This window comes from Pristis pectinata, chromosome 1 (genome assembly GCF_009764475.1).
Source record: "Pristis pectinata isolate sPriPec2 chromosome 1, sPriPec2.1.pri, whole genome shotgun sequence".
In the NCBI taxonomy this organism is placed as follows: Eukaryota; Metazoa; Chordata; class Chondrichthyes; order Rhinopristiformes; family Pristidae; genus Pristis; species Pristis pectinata.
The window spans coordinates 61,116,463-61,129,050 of NC_067405.1; the positions used below are offsets into that span (position 1 = coordinate 61,116,463).

Sequence of the window (12,588 nt, forward strand, 5' to 3'; positions counted from 1 at the left end):
TCCTTCCTTAGATATGGGGCCCAAAACTGCTCACAATACTCCATTTGTGGTCTGGCCAATGCCTTATAAAGCCTCAGCATTTCATCCTTGCTTTTATATTCTAGTCCTCTTGAAATGAATGGTAACATTGCATTTGCCTTCCTTACTACCAACTCAACCTGCAAGTTAACCTTTAGGGAATCCTGCACTAAGACTCACAAGTCCTTTTCACCTCTGATTTCTGAATTCGCTCCCTGTTTAAAAAATACTACATCTGCAGACCTTTTCTTGCCATACTAGACCATTAAGTACTTCCAAGAAAAGAAGGGGATTTTTAAAGGCAATATTAATTAGTTAGCATATAATAATAATAATAATAGTAATAATAATAGTATTCAGTATATTTGTGATAACAGGTAGAAACTCTGAATTTCCATATGCAATTAAGATTTTTTTCATTAATTTCAATGCTGTTAAGTCCAGAGTGTCCGTTGACCATCAGAACTTACAAACAGTGAATTTTCTAGTAGCAAACATCAAAGCAAATAAAACTTATTTACAAAGTCCATTTAGAAAGATCCTTCACAAAGAACAGCAAACTTTCTGTAAAATAGATCCCAGTCACTTGGATCAGTGCAGTCTCCAAGCCTGATTAATGGGAGAATTACCCAGCCACTTCCATTCTGTCTGAGAATAGTAGCATCATTCCATGCAGCCTGTAAAATAACATTTCATCCAAGTTATTTGCTTGCTTGACTAAACATTCTAATGCCTATATTTTTCCACAAGAGGGTTGATTGTAGCTCATAAAACAAATTAAAATGCTAAAAAGAATCTAAAATGTTATGTACTAATGTTTTTACAAACAACAGTCAGTCAGGTAAATGTAAAATGAATTGTAGACTGCATACAGAATGATATTGGTCAGTTAGCTAGATGGGCAGATTAACACCAGATGGAATATAATCTTGAAAAATGTGAGGTGATGCATTTTATGAAGACTAATGAGATTAGGATATACACAATGCTGAGGCGATTCTGAAGAGCAGACAGACCTTGGTGTACCTGTCCAAGAATCCATCAAGGCAGCAGCACAGGATGGATAAGGTGGCTAAGAAGGCACATGAGGTACTTGCCTTCATTAGCCAGGTCATAGAATGAAAGAGCAGGTGGGCTATGGTACAACAATACAAAATATTGGTTAGGCCACAGCTGGAGAACAGTGTGCAGTTCTGGTTATCACATGAGAGGGAAGGTGCGATTGTACAGAAAGGGATACAGAGGAGATACACCAGGATGCTGCCTAGGATGAGGAGAGACCGGATAAGTTGAGTTTGTTTCCCTTGGAGTAAAGAAGGCAAAAGGGCTACCTGATTGAAGGACATTGACATGGCAGATAATGAGAAACTTTTCCCCTAAGCAGATGTATCAATAACTAAAGAGAATTGGTTTAAAGCATGAGGTAGGAGATTTAGAGGGAATTTGAGGAATAATATTTTCACCCAGAGGGTAGTTGATATCTGGAATGCTCTGCCTGCATGGTACAGGCAGGTACTCCTACAACATTCAGGAGGCGTTTAGATAAATACTTGGAATGCCACAGCATAGAAGGCTACAGGCTGAGCGCTGGTACATGAGATTATTATAGATGGCTACCAAATGAATAGCATGGATCAGGTGGGCCAAAAGACCAGTTTCCATCCTGTATGACTCTATGACTACATTTTCATTATTTATATAAATCATAATCATAACAAACTTTTCATAGCTGTTTATTCTAAAAATGTTACAAACACAAATTATACAATTTCCTTTTCCCATTTGGAACAATTAATGAGAGCAGCATAAATTTGAACCATTCTCCGAAACATTCCCAAATGTTATCCCGAAGTGTCAATGTCCATAAGTTGGTTACAGACATGCTCAGCTACTTTACCTCGCTAAAGTCAAGTGAGAAGTCAAGTGGATCCCTGTGTAAATCACTGTAATTTGGAGCAAAGCCTCATATTAGCTTTATTTAGCATTGGGCGTGTGCTGCTTTCAAAGATGATGACATACTTTTATGTCCTGTGTTATATATTCTGTAGTTGGTTCAAACCTTGTGGTAAAAGATCAAAAGTCCAATACTGCAATATAATGCTAATATTCCAATTAAAGTTATAATTTGTTTTTGTATTTGTCAATTAAGAATGAATCACCAATGAGTTCAAATGATTGATTTTTGAAAGTAACTTTTAAGTTTGCAGTATTTACTAAAGGGAAATTGCAAACATAACTGGCAAATGTGGTAGGTGATGCAGTGATTCAATAAGATAATTGCCTGTGCGATAAACTGTTTTGCAGACCAGCAGCATGTTGGTGTTAGAAAACTTTTAAATGGAAACAGAACCAATTTTTAACCAAAGAAAAGAGCATTGCCAGTGAGTTTTATTTAAAAAAATAGAAATTTAGAATACAAAAGAAACATAGGATGCCTTTGTACTTTTTCTTTAAGTTCAGTTCAAATAGAATTGCAGGCTCATTAAATAAAATTGAATTTAATGATAGAATGTTTTGCAAAACAACATCAATAGATTGCATTATGACATGTGTATATTAATTATCATGGGCTATGGTAGCACAGTGGTTGCATTACTAAACCAGGAATTCAGAGGATAGGACTTACAATCTGGTGACAATCAATCAAATCCCACCCCAGCAAGTGAGAAATTTATATTTAGTTAACTGAGGAATTAAAGAAAACTAGAAATGATAATGGCGATGGTGAAGTCACCATAATGCCTTAAAGAGCCTCTGGTTTACCTGTATCCCCAGGGAATGAACTTTGCCATCCTGAGCTGTTATCCTAAACTGTGACAGAGCCACATGGCAGTGAGTAGAAGGACAGCACAAAATCAGTAAAACCCATTCAGAATTTCCTCGCACACAATGTGAAGTTGATTTGCTAATCTCCTTGTGCGTGTGTGCTACTGTGCAGGGAGACTGCTAGCTATGTGGCAGATTATTAAGTGGTGCATAACTCACATTTGAAGTTGCTGCTGCAGCAATGGAGCATTGAAAAAAAAACATGTGGGCTTTGATTGCAGAAAAATGAATCTTAATGGGAGGAGGCAGAACTGCTCAAGGGTAACTTAAAGAGACTGTCCATTTCTTAACTGCTACTGGAAAATCTGCCACTGAAACCAGCCGTGCAATCGTGTCCGATGAATGAGATGACTCTGAGTTTCTTCCCCTTGGCTGGGATGGAGAATCCAGACTGCTATGATATGTGCTCTCAGTGTCCACCTTCACCACTAGGCATCTGGTGTCTATCAGAGAAGCAGGGTATCTGCTCCTTTCTCCATCCCTCCACTCCTTGGTTCAGTCTGCAGATCAGGCTCCAGTACTACAAGTGGTGATTCCCATTGAGAACTGTCATTGTAAAGGCTGCAACCTTGCTGTGAGATCATATTACTTGTGCCACTCTTGAAATTAAGCGAGTTGCTGTGTGTAACCCTCCTAACATTTGGGGACTTGCTCTGCTAACCTGCTTGACTTCATGCACATTGGGTGTCTTCTACCACTGTAGTGCACTTTATCACTTTCTATACAGTTTCTAGTCTAAGAAACCTTCCAAAAATTGCATATTCATATTCTTGCACAATTCCAACCAGACTTCCTTTCTTTACTCATATGGCAGAGTAACTAATCTTGGAATCATTTCATAGTTTTATTAACTTCCTTTAATCTCTACCGGTTCTCTTTCAGAAACACATAAATACAAAATAAATGGGACTTAACTGCACTGGCCACTTAGAATTTATTACAGACAAAATAATCAATGTGAAGTGTCACTTACTTTGCATAGACAAATAATTATTTAAGTGTACAGAATTTATGTTCATACTCTGAAAAATAAAGTTGTCAATAAACGGAAAAATAAATTTGCTGCTCATTAAAAATATTGCAGCATTAAATTGATTGAAATAATAATCAGGAGCACCAGAAATCTGTGAAGATCCTCATAGTTGTGAAGCTGCTCCTCAATTGATGCTTGAGCTGGAGGCTCTGATCCATTTGGAGACAACCTCTTCTTTGGCCAGCATGTGCCAGCTGATGACCTGTTCCTCCATTCTTGACCAGCTTAGATTTGGCTCTGTATGTAAAAATAAACAAAAAAAATCACTAAACTATAGTTGATTTGAATAAAAATTTTAGATAAATAAAAGATGAAGTTTTTTGTGCGGTTAGTACAAAACAAACGTCCATACCCCTGCCACCTTGTTGCGGATCTTATCGGAAAAAATGCACAAATTATGTCCTATCAAGAGAGTTGCAGTTGTCATCGGAGAAAGCATTGCTAAAGTTGTAACTCTTCAGTGCCTCGGCATGCTTATGAAACTATTTTTTTCTCTTTTGCCATTTCATGCATATATATTTATATAAATAATATTTTCTTTGGAACTGGCACTGACTACAAAATAACACTTTTTTTGGTAAGGAATGCATATTTCCTGCAAAACGATTTGTATACTTTAAACATGGAAGATTTTTTCAGAGGAAAAAAGAACTAATGGAAATAATTTTCTAATAGTCTTTGTGATATTTCAAACATCCCAGATTTTCAAGGCACATTTCAGATATTTCCCCAGCTTTAGTTCCCTCTCCACATGAGTACATACTCATGGTTTGTTTGCACAGAACCACAAACCAAAGAGAGAGCTTCATTTTTGCTCACATGTGATACATTTTCCAATTATAAGTCAGAACCAGGATGGATGCTAAATGTAGTGAAGAGCAGGTGCTGTAACATTTAAAAGGATTGGCTACCAGCTTCCTTTGTTTTGTGTTTTTAAACAGTCCATTTTTCCAATAACGACATCATAAATTAACTGTACCCAGACCGTATACTACATTGCTGAAATTGGAATAGGTTTTCACTGTTCATCATTGAACTCTGGTAACTCCATTTCTGTGCTTAGTTTAGTATGATCTGACATGAGGTGAGTCACTGTGCATAATTTTTCACCCTACCTTCCATTTTATATCCCCTATTGCAGCAACCATTCGTAATTAAGAATAACAAGTAGTTGAACAGGTCCTGCTCTCATACTTTAATCCACCAGTCAGTACAAGGTGCTAGAGTCCTCTGGGATGACAAGCTTTCATTCTGCATTTCCTACTCTGGGGAAATGTATCATTTCCAAGGCACAGCTGCTAGATGATTTATTTCACACAGCAAATTTGCTGAGTGGGGAGACTCATGACATTCTGCAGTCTTGTAAAACAATGAATTAGGACAGGATGAAATTAACAAGGTAATTGTCATCTTTTTCTGCACTTAAACATTTTTCAGAAACAGGCAAAAAATGTTCATATTCACGATAGTTTGTATGTCAGTAGTTCCACAATTACTGAGGGATATATGTCCTCTTCTTAAATGAAAAGGCTAATAAACCTTGAATTAAAATACTTGGTAATTTCATTCTTTGTTGTGGATTATCTTGTGAATTGAATGCTTCTAGCAGGGACAGTCAAAAGCAAATCAGTCATGTTGCACCTCTTGTAACCACAATACCTATGTTAGGGGCAGTCTTCAACTGTCGACTTTGGGCATCTTGCCTGACAAATGCATGGTCAGCAGACTAAAACATGGTGGCAGTCTTGGCACTCATATCCTCACCTGATTTAGTTCTTTCCCACCCAGCACTCTCATCAAACAGATGGAAAACTGGGTTGACGTGGAGTGCCACAACAGTTGCATTAGGCTAATCGCAATTTTTATGAAGAAATGGATGGATCATGCAGGAAGTGAGTGGCTTAACTAATGGCCCGCATGAGAACGCTTGGAAAAGGCAAGTTGCTGTTTCTTTTAAAATAAAGTTTATCTGGGGCCAGGTAGAGTACTACTGACCTTTCTAGTTCCTCAAGAACATTCTGACCCTAGATATATCCACTCCATTAACCCAACTTGTTGATCCACTCTGTCCTGAGCTCCTGCTGCAGCTGAATGCCCCTTTGGTGTCCACTGTTTGCTTGTTCCAACTGAAGTGAAACCAATTTGTGTCTTCTGCCTGTGACACTGAAAGCACCACGGGTACACTGCCGGTATTGTGCTCACTTTGTACCTGATGTGAAAACCTTCCCCTTGGTATCCTACTTGGTACTCCCTGTTTTTCAAAACTTTGTTATGTAATTCTTATCAGTACTAGATTTTAGCTCAAGTGGACAGAGCTCATGAAAGATTCCAAAATTCACCGAAGTTAATACAATGGCAAAGCTATTTAATCTGTCATAGCTTATTTAATTAAAGATAAATGACTATAACCATCAGAGCATCCAGCTGTAGTTTAGATCATTCTAAGGTTTATACCTCAGTCGTCCCTATCAGGACAACACTCCAGGCTTTGATCTTTCCTTGTGCAGACTTTTTACAATGCACTAACTCCTTGGATCTGGATACTTGCAAGGTTGAAGCTGGGAACATCAAGGGTCAGGGATGTGGGTTGGATTTGCGTCTGAAGCTGGACCGGGAAAACTGAAGGTCAAGAACGCGGGTAGGTTTATATACAGGAACACAGGTAGGTTTATGTACAGGAACATGGGTAGGTTTATGTACAGGAACACGGATAGGTTTATGTACAGGCTGAAACTAACATTGAAGGTTGACTGCTGTATTTTGTTACAACCTTAATGTCACTGCCAGTGGCCTGAGAGGTATCTGCATTTTCTGTTATCCTGGAAAATTCTGTGCACTTACCCCTCATGTATGATAAATGCTTGGCCTAGTATAAAATGGGCTATTCTGAGTCTCCCACTTTATATTTCCTTTGACTTCAATCTTATAGAATCAATTCAGAAGAAAAAGAACAAAAAATGTAGAGGTGGTTAAACACAGCCTTCATTAAACACATTGTGCTGGAAAATCTAGTTCCTTTAACTTTTGTGATTTTGTTTTCTAGAAGCTGTGGTAACACTTGGAATTCTTCCCTTCATTAGCTAATATATGTCAGACTGACTTTCCATTTATATTCCTTATCTCCTCCTGAGAAACTCTGCATGGATTTGAGCCTAAGGTCTTAATAGACCTTCACAAGCAGCAAATTTCTTAGCTTTTGGAATGGAAAATATCAGCACAAATGGATGGGAAACCATCCTCCTCAGTCTTATTTTCTTCATGCCTTCTTCTCCACAAAATTGTTACACACAAAAAACATGACCCAAATGTGATTGTTGCTTTTTTATGGGATGTTGGTATCCGGAGCACAGCTAGCTTTTAATGCCCATCCTGAGCTGTCCCTGAGAAACTGTAGTCCATATGGTGAAGGCACAACAGAGTTTGCTGCTATAGACCAACAAACAAGATACTGGAGGAACTCAGCAGGTCAGGCAGCACCTGGGGAGACAAATGGACAGTCAACATTTTGGGTTGAGACCCTTCATCTGAACTGAAAATAGAACTGAATTTTTGAGTACAATATGCAGAAGTTTCCTGCTACTAACTGAATGTAAGACTTTAGGCAAGTTTCAGTAATGGTGGCTATCGTAGAGTCACAACAAAAAACTCCGGTTCAGATGAAGGGTCTCGACCTGAAACATTGACTGTCCATTTCTCTCCACAGATGCTGTCTGATCTGCTGAGTTCCTCCAGCATCTTGTTTGTTGCTCCAGATTCCAGCATCTGCAGTCTCCTGTGTCTCCATGTTGGTACTATAGAGTACTATTTCAGAAGTTACAAGTCAACCAAGTGGGTCTGGATTCACCAGACTGTTATGGGGAGCACATTTCTTTCCTTCCAGCAGGACATCAGAGACTGTTGTATACTCTGCTTCACAGAGACATGGCTCACCCCAGCACTCCAGAACAGCGCTCCAGCCCAAGGACTTAACCATCCACCCAAGGACCAGACGGTGGCATCAGGTAAAGGCAGAGGCGGTGTTTGCTTCATGACTAACTCATCGTGGTGCACAGATGTGACGGTTCTGTCTCAGGCTTGTTTCCCTGACCTAGAACATCTGGCGGTCAAGTGTCATCCGTTTTATCTGCTGAGAGAGTTCTCCACCGTCATCATGGTAGTGGTCTACATTCCACCCATGGCAAATGTCAAGCTGGCACTGGAGGAGCTCAACACAGTAATCAACAGTCACGAGACAGCACACCTTGATGCCTTCCAAATCATAGCGGGGGACTTCAACTGGTCCAGCTTGAAGAAGTCTCTGACAAACTACAACCAACATGTCACCTGCGGAACCAGAGGAGCCAACACACCACCATCAAGAACGCTTACTGTGCCATCCCACGCCCGCACTTTGACAAGTCTGATCACTTGGCTGTACTTCTACTCCTGACATAAAGGCAGAGACTGAGGACTGTAGCACCAGTGGTGAGGACTGCAAAGGTACGGTCAAGGGAGGCAGAGGAGCATTTATAGGACTGCTTTGAATTGGTGGACTGGACCGTATTCAGGGATTCATCTTCGGATCTGAATGAATATGCCGCGGCTGTCACTGACTTCATCAAGACCTGCGTGGATGAGTGTGTGCCGTCGAGAACATACCAAATTTTCCCAAACCAGAACCAGGAGATTCACAGTCATCTAAGGGCTAGATCTGTGGCATTCAAGACCAGTGATCCAGAACCCTACAAGAAGTCCAGGTACAACCTATGGAAGGCCATCGTGAGAGCGAAAAGGCAATTCCGTGTGAAGTTAGAGACACAACTGGACACGCGACAGCTGTGTCAGGGTTTGCATGCCATTACTTCCTATAAGGCGAAACCTAACAGCATAAATAGCAGTGATGCTTCATTCCCTGATGAGCTCAATTCCTTTTATGCATGCTTTGAAAGGGAGAATAACACTACACCTGTGCAAATCCCCACATGACCCTGTGGTCTCTGTCTTGGAGGCTGACATCGGAGCATTCTTAAAGAGGGTGAACCCTCACAAGGCGTCAGGCGCTGACAGTGTACCTGGTAGGGTACTGAAAATCTGTGCCGGCCAACTGGCTGGAGTGTTCAACGACACCTTCAACCTCTCACTGCTGCAGTTGGAGTTTCCGACCTGCTTCAAAAGGGCATCAATTATACCGATGCCCAAGAAGAGCATGGTGAACTGCCTCAACTACTATCGCCCGGTAGCACTCACATCTACTGTGATGAAATGCTTTGAGAGGCTGGTCATGGCTAGAATTAACTCCTGCCTGAGCAAGGACCTGGACCCGCTGCAATTTGCCTACCACCGCAACAGGTCTACAGCGGATGCAATCTCACTGACTCTCCTCTTGGCTTTGGAGCACCTAGCCAACAGCAATACATAGATCAAGCTGCTGTTTATCGATTACAGCTCTCAACAAACTGCAAAACCTGAGCCTCTGTACCTCCCTCTGCAATTGGATCCTCAACTTCCTCATCAGGAGACCAGAGTCAGTACAGATCAGTAGTGACATCTCCTCCTCGCTGATGATCAAAATAGGCGTACCTCAAGGATGCGTGCTTAGCCCACTGATCTACTCTCTCTACACTCATGACTGTGTGGCTAGGCACAGCTCAAACGCCATTTATAAATTCGCTGATGACACCACTGTTGTTGGCAGAATCTCAGATGGCGATGAGGAGGCGTACAGGAGTGAAATAGATCAGCTGGTTGAGTGGTGTCGTGAAAACAACCTCGCACTCAACATCAGCAAGACCAAGGAATTGATTGTGGACTTCAGGAAGGGGAGGTCGGGAGAACACACACCAGTACTCAATGAGGGGTCAGCGGTGGAAGGGGTGAGCAGCTTCAAGTTCCTAGGCGTCATCATCTCGGAGGATCTATCTTTGGCCCAACACATTGATGCAATCACGTAGAAGGCACACCAGCGGCTCTACTTCATTAGGAGTTTGAGGAGATTTGATATGTCACCAAAGACTCTTGCAAATTTCTACAGATGCATGTTGGAGAGCATTCTGACTGGTTCCATCATGGTCTGGTATGGAGGCTCCAATGTGCAGGATCAAAAGAGGCTGCAAAGGGTTGTAGACTCAGCCAGCTCCATCGCAGCACAAACCTCCCTGCCACTGAGGATATCTTTAAGAGACGGTGCTTCAAGAAAGTGGCATCTGTCATTAAGCACCCTCACCATCTGGGACATGCCCTCTTCACGTTACTACCATCGGGGAGGAGGTACAGGAGCCTGAAGACTCACACTCAGTGTTTCAGGAACAGCTTCTTCCCCTTCACCATCAGATTTCTGAATGGTCCATGAATCCATGAATACTCCCTCATTATTCCTCTTTTGTATGATTTAGTTTTGTAACTTACAGTAATTTTTATATCTTGCACTGTACTGCTGCCACAAAACAACACATTTCACAACATATGTCAGTGATAATAAACCTAATTCTGATTCTGATTCCTTAAAGATATTAATGAAGCAGAGTTTTTTAAATGACATTACAGTAGCCTGTGTGGCCAAATTATGCTGTAACTCCATCTACAAGTTTGCATATGATACCACCGTAATAGGCTGTATCTCAAATAACAATGAGTCGGAGTACAGGAAGGAGATAGAGAGCTTAGTGACATGGTGTCATAACAGCAACCTTTCCCTCAATGTCAGCAAAACAAAAGAGCTGGTCATTGACTTCAGGAAAGGGGGCGGTGTACATGCACCTGTCTACATCAATAGTGCTGAGGTTGAGAGGGTTGAGAGCTTCAAGTTCCTAGGAGTGAACATCACCAATAGCTTGTCCTGGTCCAACCATGTAGATGCCTCGGCCATGAAAGCTCACCAGAGCCTCTACTTCCTCAGGAGGCTAAAGAAATTTGGCATGTCTCCTTTGAAACTCACCAATTTTTATCAATATACCATAGAAGGCATCCTATCTGGATGCATCACGGCTTGTTATGGCAACTGCTCTGCCCAGGACTGCAAGAAACTGCAGAGAGTTGTGGACACAGCCCAGTACGTCATGGAAACCAGCCTCCCTTCCATGGACTCTGTCTATACCTCTTGCTGCCTTGGTGAAGCAGCCAGCATAATCAAAGACCCCACCCACCCGGGTCATTGTCTCTTCTTTCCTCTCCCATCAGGCAAAAGATGCAGGAGCCTGAGGGCACGTACCACCAGGCTCAAGAACAGCTTCTATCCCACTGTGATAAGACTATTGAACTGTTCCCTTATACGATGAGATGGACTCTGACCTCACGATCTACATTGTTATGACCTTGCACCTTATTGGCTACCTGCAATGCACTTCCCTGTAGCTGTGACACTTTACTCTGTTATTGTTTTTACCTGTACTACCTCAATGCACTCTGTACTAACTCAATGTATCTGCACTGTGTAATGAATTGATCTGTATGAACGGTATGCAAGACAAGTTTTTCACTGTACCTTGGTACAAGTGACAATAATAAACCAATACCAATACCAATATCATTACTGAAACTTGCCTAAAATTTCACATTCAGTCAGTAGCAGTTGTACTCTGCATTTTGTACTCTGAAATTTAGTTCTATTGACTTCAAGTGCTGAGGAAGAATTTCTAGTCAACTATCTTTTTATCCCAGTTGGTCACAGCCACCCTATTTGAATATGAACAGATACCTCTGAGTCTTCAGTCCTGGGCTCTGGATTACCAATCTACTCACTTAAGACCTCTGTTACAGGCCTCAAACAATGTAATGGGGGGTTGTTGTTGGCAGCCCAGAACAAACCTCACCCATGAAACTCATCTGGAAGCCTACGACAGCCAGCAAATTAAAATCTATTAACAATGAGACAATATCTGGGCCAATAAATTTTTAAGTTTGTTGACATTTTAAGTTTACAACGTTTAGTTAAACATAAAGACATGCTTAGTTTTTTTACATATTCTCTGTGGCACAGTGTTCATTGCTGCAGTTTACCAGTTCCATGGAAAAGGAAACCCTTGACTCCTTTTTTTGCTTATTTACTCAAAAATATTTATTTTTCATCTCTACTTGCTCCTGAGTTGAGGAGGCAGGATGAAGGCACAAACAGGCCAAACCAGGTGAAGATGACAGATTTCCTTCCCTGAAGGATATTACGAATAGAGCTGCTGCCTCACAGCTCCAGCAACCCAGCTTCAATCCTGGCCTCTGGTGCAGTCTGTGTGGAGGTTGCATGTTTTTCCTGTGACTGCGTGAGTTTCCTACCACCTCCTAAGGTCAGTTGGCCACTCTAAGTTGCCTCCTCTTTGCTAGTGAATGGTAGAATCTGGGGGGAGTTGATGGGAATGTGAGGAAGATATGTTACAGGGAAAATTAGTTGGAGAAGGGGATTGCCCTGTGAGTTGGCATAGACTTGATGGGCTGAATAGCCACCTGCTACATTGTAAAGAAATACGATATAATATACTAAATCAGATGGATTTCTCTGACAATCCAGGAGTTTCATAGTTACCTAGACTTCTACTAACATTTTATTCCAGATTTATTTAATTAGTTGAATTTAAATTCCCCAGCTATCATCATAGGATTCATGTGCATGTCTGGATACCAGCCTAGAGACTTCACCACCACTGTACCACAGCACTGCTTTAAAATTCCCACATAATGTGTGTTTCCAAAGGAAGCCCACTGGATATGGACGCTACTCTACACCAGCTGGAAAACCTGGATAA

The 12,588-nt window shown here is 41.2% G+C and overlaps 1 long non-coding RNA gene across 1 annotated transcript in view; it reads right to left on the reverse strand.

The window, feature by feature from the left end:
• Nucleotides 1-3,094: 3,094 nt before the first annotated feature.
• LOC127576192 (uncharacterized) overlaps nucleotides 3,095-12,588 on the reverse strand; it is a 157,713-nt gene continuing 148,219 nt past the window's right edge. Inside the window, exon 4 of the long non-coding RNA XR_007957180.1 lies at nucleotides 3,095-4,114. This is a non-coding gene — a long non-coding RNA (uncharacterized LOC127576192). The remainder of the gene's footprint in view (nucleotides 4,115-12,588) is intronic.